Raw genomic sequence first — 11,961 nt, forward strand, 5'->3', positions numbered from 1 at the left:
GACATTAACATAGTGAATATATATGCACCCAACATAGGAACAACCATATATATTAAGAAAATCCTAGAGGACCTCAAGAGAGATATTGACAGCAACACAATTATACTAGGGGATTTTAACACCCCACTGACTAAAAGGGACAAATGTTTCAAACAAAATATCAACAAAGATATTGCAGTATTAAATGAAACCCTAGATGAAATGGACCTAATTGATATATATAGAGCCCTCTATGCCAAAGAAGCTATATACACATTTTTTTCAAATGCACATGGAATATTTTCAAAGACAGACCAGATGATAGGACACAAAAGGAGATGCAACAAATTCAGGAAAATAGAAACCATACCAAGCATTTTCTCTGATCACAAGGAACTGAAATTGGAAACCAACCCCACAGGAAAAAACCCAAAACACACAAAAGCATGGAGACCAAATGGTATGCTGTTAAACAACGAATGGGTCAAGATTGAAATTAGGGAACAAATCAAAAAGTTTCTGGAAACAAAGGAAAATGAACTCACAACAACTCAAAACTTATGAGACACGGCCAAGGCTGTCCTGAGAGGGAAGTTCATAGCAATACAGGCTTACCTAAAGAAAATAGAAACATTTCAAACAATCTAACCTGATGTCTGCAAGAACTCGAGGAACAACAAAGACAGACCAGAGCAAGTACAAGGAAGGAAATAAGCAAGATCAGAGCACAATTAAATGACATAGAGACTAAAAGCACAATTCTAAGGATGAATGAATCCAAGAGTTGGTTTTTTGAAAAGATAAACAAAATAGACAAACCTTTAAGAAGGCTCATCAAGAAAAGAAGAGAGAGAAAAATGGCAGCGGATTAGGACGGAGTGACCTCAGTTCTCGTACCCCTGGGAGAAAATCCTGGCAGACCTACTGAGGAATAGCTCAATCAATTCCGCAACCAACAATTCCCCAGCATTTATGAAAATAAGAGACTAGGGATAGTGAGGGACCAGACAGCTACAGGTCAGTGGAGTCTCTGGGACTTGCGAAAGGACGGAGGTGGCGGGGCCGGCGGCAGTCCTTGGCTGGCCTGTAAAGACCTCGGAACCGCAGCTGCGGAAGCGGTCGGGGCCCAGAGGCTACCATATGTGTCTAGGGACAGTGGCGACTGCCACAGAGGACTCATCGGGAGCCAGGCATCCAAGAGTAAAGTCAAAAGCAGCAGCGGCGAGACCACTGGGACCAGCAGCAGTTGGCCAGCACCTAACAGCCTTGGAGCTGCTGCTGCCACAGTTTTCAGGGCCCAGAGGCTTCCATCTATAGCCAGCGCTGGGGCATCTGCCACAGAGGACTCATTGGGAGCCTGGCACCTGTGAGTAAAGACAAAAGCAGCAGTGGCAGCGCCAGCTGCCCTTGGCTAGCCCATAATGCCTGGGAGCCACTGCTGCCGCTGCCTTAGGGGTGTGGAAGCTTCCATTTGCGGCCAGTACCACGAGCCTGGCACCCAGTGGAGCCTTGGGCCAGATGCGGGGCCCTTGGAAGAGAGCTGGCGCCATCCCTCCCCCTCTAGGCAGGGCTGGGTGGCAGAGACCTGTCTGCCTAGGTTTGCAGGAGGGTGGCAAGAACAGGGGGCCATGTTCAGTTGCGATCTCTGTGGTCGCCAGCCCACCAGTTCCCCAGCCCGGGAAATTTGAGAGGAGCATTGTCCTAACTGGTCGGGTTGGGGATTGGGCTGGGCTGAGAGGCAGGCTTTCTGGGGAAGTTTTTATTGGAAAGGGGACTGAGGTGTTCTACTGTGAAGGCAGCTTGACTTGCTTCTCACCCAGCCACAGGACTGGGAAGGACCAGTACCAGATCCCATGGAACACAGGCGGCCTGTGGGATGGGCGGGTGCCCGCACCCCAGTCTGGTAGCCTGGCTGGTGCTCGAGAGCACACCTGGGCCTACAAACCAGCCCAAAGAGAAGTCCTGCCGAAACCAGAAAAACCAGACTGGACAGTTTGAAACCAACAAGGTATTTTTTTGTTGTTGCTGTTGTTGTTTGTTTTTTTAACCTTTTGTTTTTTTTACTTTTTTTGTACTTTTTTTTAACTTTCATTCAGTAATTCTATATTTTTTAAATTTTGTTGTTCCTGTATCTTTCAGTACTTTGTTCCTCTCCTTTCTTTTTTCCTGTCATAGACCTTCTTCCTTTCATCCCAAACTTATCGCTTTTCCTCACTTCTCCTGCCCTTTTTTTGTGTTTGTTTGTTGCTTTATATACCACTGTAAATACTTCACAACACATCTATCGGGTCTTAGCCCACTTTACAGGTTTCTGAATTCTATTACTGTAGTGATTAACTGTACTTGCTCACACACTACGACTTTTTACTATTCTTTACTCTCACCTTACCTCAAAATCTGACCACCCGCAAACTCACTGCTTTCCAGATCCAACTCAAAAACCTTCCCTCCCCAACAAGAGACTTATCTTTGGCCTATCCTTTCTTAAAAGTGGCAAATTGAGTTGAAGATCACAGTTAAAACGATATATAGCCTAAAGATCTTCTATCTCTTCTCTACCGGCTGTGGCTGTAAATATCATAAAGTACTCTCTTGCTGTCATGAACCATTTTGCCTCTCCCGCCAACTGATCACACACACGAAAAGAAATGACTAGGTGGAAGCAGAGAACATCAAGATACCTGCAGGAGACTGCACCACTGATTTCACAGGTATTCTACCACAGAACTTCACATTATAAACCCAGGGAGTCAGAACAGATCAATTTAAGAAGCTGAAGCTAACAAGAAGAGTCTCATAAACAATTGGAAGACAAAGAAATAATGCCCGAATGAAAGAAAAGGTGGAAGTCTCAGAAAGAATGTTAGATGAAGAGAGGCAAGTCAACTCTCACATATTGAATTCAAAGCACTAGTTATCAGGAAATTCAAAGGGCTCACAATGAGCTATCAGAAACTAGAGTTGAGCTACAATGAGCTCTCTGAAAACTATATCAATATGAAAAAGGAAATAAAAACTATCAGCAAAGGCCAAGAGGAAATGAAGAATACAATTTCGGAACTGAAGAACACAGTAGAAGGAATGAAAAGAAGGATCAATGAGACAGAAGATCGGATCAGCGAGTTGGAGGACACAGTAGAACGAATCTCCCAGAAAGAGCAAGGAAGGGAAAAGAGGCTCAAAAAGAATGAAGAGGGATTAAGAGAAATGCAAGACAATATAAAATGTAATAATATGTGAATAATAGGAATAGGAAAAACTGAAGAAGAAGCACAAGGGATAGAAAACCTATTTGAAAGAGTAGTGATGGAAAATTATCCTAATTTCATGAGAGAAAAAGTTACACGAATCTAGGAATCACAGAGAGTCCCATTCAAGAGGAACCTAAAGAGGCCCACTTCAAGACACAGCATCATTAAAATAGCAAAATTCCAAGACAAAGAGAGAATCCTCAAGGCAGCAAGGGAGAAAAAGGAAGTAGCACACAAGGAGCCCCAATAAGGTTAGCTACTGACTTTTCAATGGAAACGCTCCAAGCAAGAAGGGAATGGCAAGAAATATTCCAAGTGATGAGAACCAGAGGCCTACAACCAAGGCTACGTTAGCCAGCTCTCAAAAGGATAGAAGTCCAAATAAAGGGCTTCCAAGACAAAAGAAGTCTAAAAGAATATGCCTCCACCAAACCGGCTCTACAAGAATTACTAAAACGGCTGATTTAAGGAACGGAAGGAAAAGAGAGAGACAGAGAGGGACTGTGGTACAAAAATTGCAATGAATGAGTATCTATCAATAATGACCTTAAACGTAAATGAATTAAATTCACCAATTAAAAGACATAGAATAGCTGAATGGATAAGAAAGCATGACCCACACATATGTTGCCTACAGGAGACCCACTTCAGGAAAAAAGACAATCACAGACTAAAAGTGAAAGGCTGGAAACAAATTTTCCAAGCAAATGAACAAGAAAAAAAGAAGCCGGGGTAGCAATTCTAATACCAGACAAAATAGACTTCAAAAAAAGGGCCATAAAGACAGACCCAGAAGGTCACTTCATAATACTCAAGGGAAGAATCCACCAAGAAGACATTAACATCCTAAATATATATACACCCAACATAGGAGCACCCAATAAATAAGAAAAATCATAGAAGACTTCAAGAGAGATAGTGACAGCAACACAATTATAGGAGGGGATTTTTTCACTCCACTGTCAAAAATGGAGAGATCTTCCAAACAAAATATCAACAAAGATATAGCTGCACTAAACAAAGCCATAGTTGAAATGGACTTGACTGATATATAGAGAGCCCTCCATTCAAAAGAAGGTAAATACACATTCTGCTCAAATGCACATGGAACATTTTCAAAGATATACCATTTGAGAGAACACAAAACGAGCCTCAACAAATTCAGGAAAATTGAAATTATACCCAGCATTTTCTCTGACCACAAGGGACTGAAGTTAGAAACCAAGCCCACAGGAAAAAACCCAAAACACCCAAAATCATGGAGACTGAATGGTAGGCTATTAGACAACGAATGGGTCAAGATTGAAATTAGGGAACAAATCAAAAAGTTTCTGGAAACAAATGAAAATGAACTCACAACAACCCAAAACTTATGGGACACAGCGAGGGCAGTCTTGAGAGGGAAGTTCTTAGCAATACAGGTTTACCTAAATAAAATAGAAACATTTCAAACAAACAACCTAACCCAACGCCTGCAAGAACTCGAAGAACAACAAAAAAGACAGCCCAGAGCAAGTACAAGGAAGGAAATAAGCAAGATCAGAGCAGAATTAAACGACATGGAGACTTAAAGCACAATTCTAAAATGAATGAATCCAAGAGTTAGTTTTTTGAAAAGATAAACAAAATAGACAAGCCTTTAAGTAGGCTCATTAAGAAAAGAAGAGAGAGGACACAAATAAACACAATAAGAAATGAAAGAGGAGAAATTACAACTGATACCACAGAAATAGAAGGGATTGTAATAAATTATTATGAAGAATTGTATGCCAAGAAATTTGAAAACCTAGGTGAAATGGACAAATTTCTAGAAAAATATAATCTTCCAAAACTCATTGAAGAAGAATTAGAAAGACTGAACAGACCAATAACAGCAGATCAAATTGAGGCAGTAATAAAAAAAACTTCCATCACACAAAAGCCCTGGACCAGACGGTTTCACAGGAGAATTCTACAAAGCTTTTAAGGAAGAGCTAACACCTGTTCTTCACAGACTATTCCAGAAGAACCAAAAGGAGGGAAATCTCCCCAACTCTTTTTCTGAAGCCAGCAACATCCTAATTCCAAAACCAGATAGAGACACAACAAAGAAAGAAAACTTCAGGCCAATATCGCTGATGAATATAGATATTCAAATCTTCAATAAAATATTGGCAAATCGCATCCAAAAATACACCAAAAAGATCATACACCTCGAATAAGTGGGATTCATCCCAGGGATGCAAGGATGGTTCAATATTCCCAATTCAGTAAATGTAATACATCACATAAACAAAAGCAAACACAAAAACCACATGATCATATCAATAGATGCGGAAAAACCTTTTGATAAGGTACAAAACCCTTTTATAATAAAGGTGCTCAGAAAAATGGGAACAGAGGGAGCATTCCTCAATATAATAAAGGCCATATATGAAAGACCTACAGCCAACATCATACTCAATGGGCAAAAACTAAAAGCTTTCCCAGTAAGATCAGGAACAAGACAAGGTTGCCCATTTTTACTACTTCTACTCAATGTAGTATTGGAAGTTCTAGCCACAATCATCAGACAAGGAAAGGAAATAAAAGGCATCCAAATCGGAAAGGAGGAAACAAAACTGGCATTGTTTGCAGATGACATTATAGTGTACATGGAAAATCCGATAGCCTCTACCAAGAAACTACTGGAACTAATAAATGAATTTGGCAAGACAGCAGGATACAAAGTCAATATCCAGAAATCAAAGGCATTTTTGTATATCAACAATGAAACAGCAGAAGCAGAAATCAAGAAAAAACTTCCATTCGATATAGCAAAAACAAAAACAAAATATCTGGAAATAAACCTAACCAAGGAGGTAAAAGACCTGTATGCAAAAAACTACACAACACTGAAGAAAGAAATCAAGGAAGACACAAACAAATGAAAACATATACCGTGTTCATGGATTGGAAGAATTAACATCATCAAAATGTCCATATTACCCAAAGCAATTTACAGATTCAATGCAATACCTATTAAAGTAGCAATGGCATACTTCTCAGACATAGAAGAAACACTTCAAAAATGTATATGATACATAAATGATCCCGAATAGCAACTGCAATTTTGAGAAAGAAAAACAAAGTAGGAGGGATTACAATATCTGATATCAAACTGTATTACAGGGCCACTGTAATCAAAACAGCCTGGTCCTGGCATAAAAACAGGCACATAGACCAATGGAATAGAACAGGATCCAGAAGTAAACCCAATCCTCTACAATCAACTAATATGTGACAAAGAGGGCAGTAACATAAAATGAAGTAAAGACAGCATCTTCAACAAATGGTGTTGGGACAGCTGGACAGCTACATGCAAAAAAGTGAAACTCGAGCACCAACTTACACCATACACCAAAATAAATTCAAGGTGGATAAAAGACTTATATATAAGCCTTGAAACCATTAAAGCCCTAGGAGAAAACATTGGCAGGAATATCTCGGATATTCCTCGCAGCAATATTTTTACTGATATGTCCCCTAGAGCAAGGGACATAAAGGAAAGAATAAACAAATGGGATCTCATCAAAATTAAAAGCTTCTGCCTGGCTAAGGAAAACAGTATCAAGATACAAAGAGAAGCAACAGTTTGGGGAAATATATTTGCCAGTGATACCTCAGACAATGGTTTAATCTCCAAAATATACAAAGAACTCACATGACTCCACTCAAAGTAGATGAGCAACCCAATTAAAAATTGGGCAAAGGGCTTGAACACACACTTGACCAAGGAGGACATACAGAGGATCCAGAGACACATGAAAAGATGCTCGATATCACTAGCTATCTGAGAGATGCAAATTAAAACCACAATGAGATACCACTTTACACCTGTCAGAATGGCTATCATAAATAAAGAAACAAACAGCAAGTGCTGGGGAGGTTGTGAGGAAAAGGGGATCCTAGTTCGCTGTTGGTGGGATTGCAGTCTGGTACAACCACTATGGAAAACAGTATGGAATTTTCTAAGAAATCTAAAAATGAACATGCCTTTTAACCCAGCAATTCCACTCTTAGGAGTATATCCTATGAAGCCTGAAACACCAATCGAAAAGAACCAATGCACCCCAATGTTCATAGCAGCACAATTTACGATAGCCAAGATTTGGAAGCAACCTAGATGCCCATCGGTCAATGACTGGATCAAAAAGCTATGGTACATTACACATTGGAATTCTATGCTGCAGGAAGGAAGAAGGAACTCCCACCCTTTGCAACATCATGGATGGAACTGGAATGCATTATGCTGAGCGAAATAAGCCAGGTGGTGGAAGACAAATACCATATGATCTCACCTTTAACAAGAATCTAAACAACAAAACAAACAAGCAAGCAAAATATGACCAATGACACTCAAATATGGAACAGGGGGACAGAGTCCAGAAGGGAGAGGGGAGAGAATCCTAGGGGAAAAGGGGAAGGACTCACATGAACAGGTATAAGGACACATGGACAGTAACTAAGGGTGGGGGGGGCAGAAATGGGAGGGAGGTGGGGAGCACTTGGGGGGGAAGGTCTGGGAATATAAGACAGAAAACTCTACTTGAACAAGAACTAAATAAAAATAAAAATAAAAATAAAATAAAACAAGCAAAGCCTGGAAGATATATTACACTTACAATATGGACTTCAAAACAAAGGCCATAAGAAAAGACACAGAAAGACACTTCAAAATACTCAAGGGAAGAATCTATGAAGAAGACATACACATAATAAACATATGCACTGAATATAGGAGCACCAAAATACATAAGGAATATGTTGGAAGACTTGAAGAAAGATATAGACAGTAAGAAAGTTACACTAGGAGATTTCAACACCCCACTGTCAATAGTGGATAGATCTTCCAAATAAAATATCAACAAAGATATTGTAACATTGAGAAATGCTCTATAGCAAATGGACTTAACTGATTATATATATATATATATATAACTTTTCTAACTTTTCATCTCAAAGAAGCAAAATACATGTTCTATTCAAATGCACGTGGAACATTTTTAAAGAAAAACCACATGACAGGTCACAAAACAAGCCTCCAGAAATTTGAAATCATAAAGAGCATCTTCTCAGACCAAAAGAGTCTGAAAATAGAAACCAACACCAAGGAGAAAACTCAAAAACATTCAAATTCATGGACCTTGAATATCAGGCTATTAAACAAAGAATGGGTTAAAAATGAGATCAAGAAAGAAATCAGAAATTTTCTGAAGACATATGAAATTGTACCCACAACAGTTCAAAACTTATGGGACACAGCAAAGGCAGTCCTCAGAGGGAAATTTATAGTGATACAGGGATACCTAGAAAGTACAAAAACATTTCAAATAAACAACTTAATCCTACATCTACCAGCACTCAAGGAACAAAAAGGCAGCCCAGAGCAAGTAGGAGGAAGGAAATAACCCAAGATCAGAGCAGAATTAAATAATATAGAGACTAAAGAAACAATTCTAAGGATCATTATAACCAGGAGGTGGTTCTTTGAAAAGATAAACAAAATTGATAAGCCTTTAAGCAGACTCATCAAGAAAAAAAAAGAGAGAGAGGATCCAAATAAACACACACAGAAATGAAAAAGGAAAAATGACACCTGACACCACAAAAATACAAAGAATTGTAAGAAATTACTATGACGAAATATATGCTAAGAAGTCAGAAAACCTAGGTGACATGGACAAATTTCTAGAAAAATATAATCTTCCAAAACTCAATGAAGAAGAAGCAGAAAGCCTGAACAGACCAATCAAAGCTGATGAAATAGGAACAGTAGTTAAAAAGCTTCTGACACACAAAGGCCCTGTACCAGATAGTTTCACAGGAGAGTTTTACAAATCACTTAAGGGAAAGCTAACCCCCATCCTTCACAGACTATCCCCAAAAATTCAAGAAGATAGAAGACTCCCAAACTCTTTTTATGAGGCCAGGATCATCCTAGTGCCAAAACCAGATAAAGACATAGCAGAGAAAGAAAACTTCAGACCATTATCGCTGATGAACATAGATGCAAAAATCCTCAACAAAACATTGGCAAACCATATCCGGCAATACTTTAAAGAGATCAAATACCGTGATCGAGTGAGATTCATCCTGGGGATTCAAGGATAGTACAATATTTGCAAATCAATAAATGTAATACATCACAGAAACAAATGCAAAGACAAGAATCACATGACCATATCAATACATGGGCAAAAAGTGTTTGATGAGGTACAGCACCCATTTATGATAAAAACACTAAGTAGAAATAGAGGACTCATTCCTCAGTATAATAAAGGCCATATATGAGAGATCTACAGCCGAACTACTCAATGGGAAAAAACTAAAAGTTTTCCCACTAAGATCAGGAACAAGTCAAGGATGTCTGCTTTCACCACTTTTGTTCAGTATAGTATTGGAAGTCCTAGTCATAGCAGTTAGACAAGAAGAAAATATAAAAGGCATACAAATTGGAAAGGAGGTAGTAAAACTGTCATTGTCTTCAGATGACAGGAAAGTGTACATAGAAAACCCTACAGACTACAGCAAAAACTACCCAATCTAATAAGTGAATTTGGCAAAACAGCAGGATAGAGTCAATATTCAGAAACCGAAGATATTTTTGTATACAAACAATGAAATAGCTGAAATAAAAATCAGGAAAAAAGACCCACCTGCTATAGCAAAGAAAAATAAAATATCTCAGAATAAACTTAACCAAGGAGGTAAAAAATGTACACTCAGAAAACTACACAACACTGAAGAAGAAATTAAGGAAGACACAAATAAATGGAAGCAATTACCTTGTTAGTGGATTGAAAGAATTAACATCATCAAAATGTCTATAATACCTAAAGCAGTTTATAGATTCACTGCATTCCCTATTAAAGTACCAATTACATGTTTCACTTATATAGAACAAACATTTCAAAAATGTATATGGAACCATAAATGACCCTGATTAGCTGTGGCAATTTTGAGAAAGAAGAACAAGGTAGGTGGGATTACCATACTCAGGTAATGAGTGTATCAATAAACTATGCTACATTTACATAATGGAATACTACGCAGCAGAAAGAAAGGAGCTTCTACCCTTCACAACAACACGGATGGAACTGGAAAGTATTATGTTAAGTCAAGTAAGCCAGACAAGAAAGACAAATACTGTATGATCTCACCTATAAGTGGAACCTAATTAACAAAGTAAACCAGCAAGCAAAATATAGACAGAGATATTGAAATCAACAACAAACTGACAATAACCAGAGGGGAGCGGCAAGGGAAATAATGTAGGAAAGAAGGGAAAGAGACATAAATGAACATTAATGAGGGATCCATGGATGGAGCCAAGGGGGGTTGGGATTGAGGGTGGGAGGTGGATGTGGGTAGGGTGGGGGAAAGTAGTGGTGGGAAAATGGAGACAACTTTATCCTAGTATCAATAAAAATATTTTAAAAATTAAAAGAATTATGTTAAATCTATAGATTGCTTTGAGTAGTATGGGCATTTTAATTATGTTAATTTTCCCAATCAGTTAACATAATATATGCTTCCACTTACTTGCGTCTTCCTCAATTTATTTCTTCCATGTCCTATAGTTTTTCAAGTACTGGTTTTTTACCTTCTTGGTAAAAAAACTCTTTTTAACTCCTTTATATTTATTCCTAAATACCTTACTATTTTTAGTTGCTATAATAAATGAAATTGTATTCCTAGTTTCTCTTTCTCATAATTCATTATTGATATATAAAAATGCCATTGATTTCTGAATATTGATGTTGTATCTTGCTACTTTGCCAAATTCATTTTTTTGGTCTAGTAGTGTTTTGGTAGAGCCTATAGGGTTTCCTTTCAATAGTATTATGTCATCTGTGAATAATGACACTTCTACTTCCTCTTTTTCAATTTTGGTGCCTTTTATTTATTTTCTTGTCTCATCATTGTGGTTATGACTTCCAGTACTGTGTTGAATAAGAGTGGTGATAGCAGACATACACCCTTGTCTTGTTTCTGATCTTAAGGGAAATGATTTTAGTTTTTGTCCATTTAGTATGATGTTGGCAGTAGGTGTTTTGTATGTGGTCTTTATTATATTCAGATATGCTCTTTCTTTTTCCATTTTTCTCAGTACTTTTATTATAAATGGGTGCTGCATTTTATCAAAAGCTTTTTTAATCTATTTATATAATCATGTTTTTTTAGCTTTCTTTTTTGTTTATGCGATGTATCACACTTGTTGACTTGTGAATATTGTATAACCCTTTCATCCCTCAAATAAAACCCCATGATCATGTTGTATAATCTTTAGAATGCTTTACTGCATCTGGCTTGCTAATATGTTGTTAAAGATTTTAGCATCTATGCTCATCAGAGATATTAGCCTGTAATTTTTTTCTTTGTTGTGTCCTTACCTTTTTTTCCCTCTGTTACCAGAGGCAGAGGGTGCAAGGATAGCAGAAAATAGGTGACCTGTTTTGCAATATTTTTAACTTCAAATAAATTGAATGGATGGTAGGTAGGTAGGTAGATAGATAGATAGATAGATAGATGATAAATGTTAAAAAATATCTTTGGAAATGAGATAACTTATTTTTTAAACATATTTTTAAAAAATTACTTTATTGTTGTTCAATTATAGTTGTCTACATTTTCCCCCAAGCCCAGCCAAACCCACCTCTCTCCCTTGCTACCACCCTCCCCTTTTTATTTGTCCATGTGTCCTTTATAG

Source organism: Sturnira hondurensis, unplaced genomic scaffold, assembly GCF_014824575.4.
Source record: "Sturnira hondurensis isolate 20B ecotype Veracruz unplaced genomic scaffold, ASM1482457v3 Scaffold0023456, whole genome shotgun sequence".
NCBI lineage: Eukaryota > Metazoa > Chordata > Mammalia > Chiroptera > Phyllostomidae > Sturnira > Sturnira hondurensis.